Source organism: Oncorhynchus gorbuscha, linkage group LG15 (assembly GCF_021184085.1).
Source record: "Oncorhynchus gorbuscha isolate QuinsamMale2020 ecotype Even-year linkage group LG15, OgorEven_v1.0, whole genome shotgun sequence".
Classification (NCBI taxonomy): domain Eukaryota; kingdom Metazoa; phylum Chordata; class Actinopteri; order Salmoniformes; family Salmonidae; genus Oncorhynchus; species Oncorhynchus gorbuscha.
In genome coordinates, this window is record NC_060187.1 from 53,308,055 (window position 1) to 53,309,819 (window position 1,765).

Here is a 1,765-nt window from a genome sequence, read left to right on the forward strand (position 1 = left end):
CACACACACACACACACACACACACACACACACACACACACACACACACACACACACACACACACACACACACACACACACACACACACACACACACACACACACACACACACACACACACATAAATACACATACTGTACATATACATATATATGCACCCACCCACCCACACCTACACAGACATGTACATACACACACACACACACACACACACACACATAAATACACATACTGTACATATACACACATTCATCCACAAACACATACTGTACACACAGTCAGTCACACGATCAGTCTCCTGCACTATTGTAAAGACATATTTGATCTCCTACAAGCACAAATGGAAAAGGTGCTGAGCAGATCTAGGTACAGAAAACATGTCTCCTGAAACAACCATACACACACACACACACACACACACATACGTGCGCACACACACACACACACACACACACACACACACACACACACACACACACACACACACACACACACACACACACACACACACACACACACACACACACACACACACACACACACACACACACACACACACACACACACACACACACACACACACACACACACACAGCTGTGGCTTTTGTACAGGTGTGCCTGTGTTTTTGTGTTTAGAAAGGCCCTGTTAACATGCCTCACCTCACACACTTGTCACACAAAGACACAAGAGTACGGCAAAACACTGGAAAAAAGTATACGTGTCTATATGTGAAATAATACGCCTGAGAAACAAAGACGACCGACCCCGGTTTCAACACTCAAAGCAAGCCATCTTCTTGATTTGGTTTGTCTCGTTTTTGCATCCTTTTGAACCTATTGTAATTTGATATTTTGTTTTGAGTTTTGATAATTGTGCCTATTTAAAATCCAGTGTTTTATGGTTAGCACACAAATTGTTTTCAAACTCTCTCTCTCTCTCTCTCTCTCTCTCTCTCTCTCTCTCTCTCTCTCTCTCGAAGTGGTGGATGAATCCACTCCCCATTGTCAGTTGACTAATATGTCATAACATAGTAATGTTATAATCTCGTCCCATATGCTGGTTATATGTGCTGTAACAGCCATGTAAAGGCAGAAAGAGGCTAGGAGCCTGTAAGAGGGAGACTGCAAGAGTGAGACAGAATGAAAGAAAATAAGCACACCTAGTATGCCTACCTTTTCAACAGAGACTCATCCTCACACAGGCATATTCATTTAAAAAAAGCACACACCCATCCCAAACCCTGCAGCAGGCAACATATTCAGACTGCTGGAATGAACAGTTCTGACATTTTGATTAAAAAAATTAAAAAAGTGTTCCAAAGTACTGTTGAGCTCTGTTTACCTTGTGCATTGAATCTTGAATGCTTTAGGGAGCCCAACAGTGATTCCATCAACTACACAAGGTATGTCATCATAAACACACATTTAAGATTTCTGTGTTTCTAGTTAGGGAGGTATAGTAGTGTTGTAGTGATAATTAGAGAGAAGGGATACAATAGGTGAGAATGGACAGTAGATGTGGTTCAGAGATTCTCCATGAACCTTTGATACCATTCTATTAGGTCTGAGATTGCTTTAGGTCGGAGGTCAAAAGGTCATATTTACAGGTAGTTGTTATGGACACCAGCGTTGTATCTGCTCATTTGCATCTGAAATGCTTTGTCTCACCCGCCTCCCTCAAAGTGTAAAGCCATTATTCAGTCATAGGTTTTTTTGTCCTTTGTAGGAATAAAAATGGTTAGATACAAAGAATTGCACTGACGCT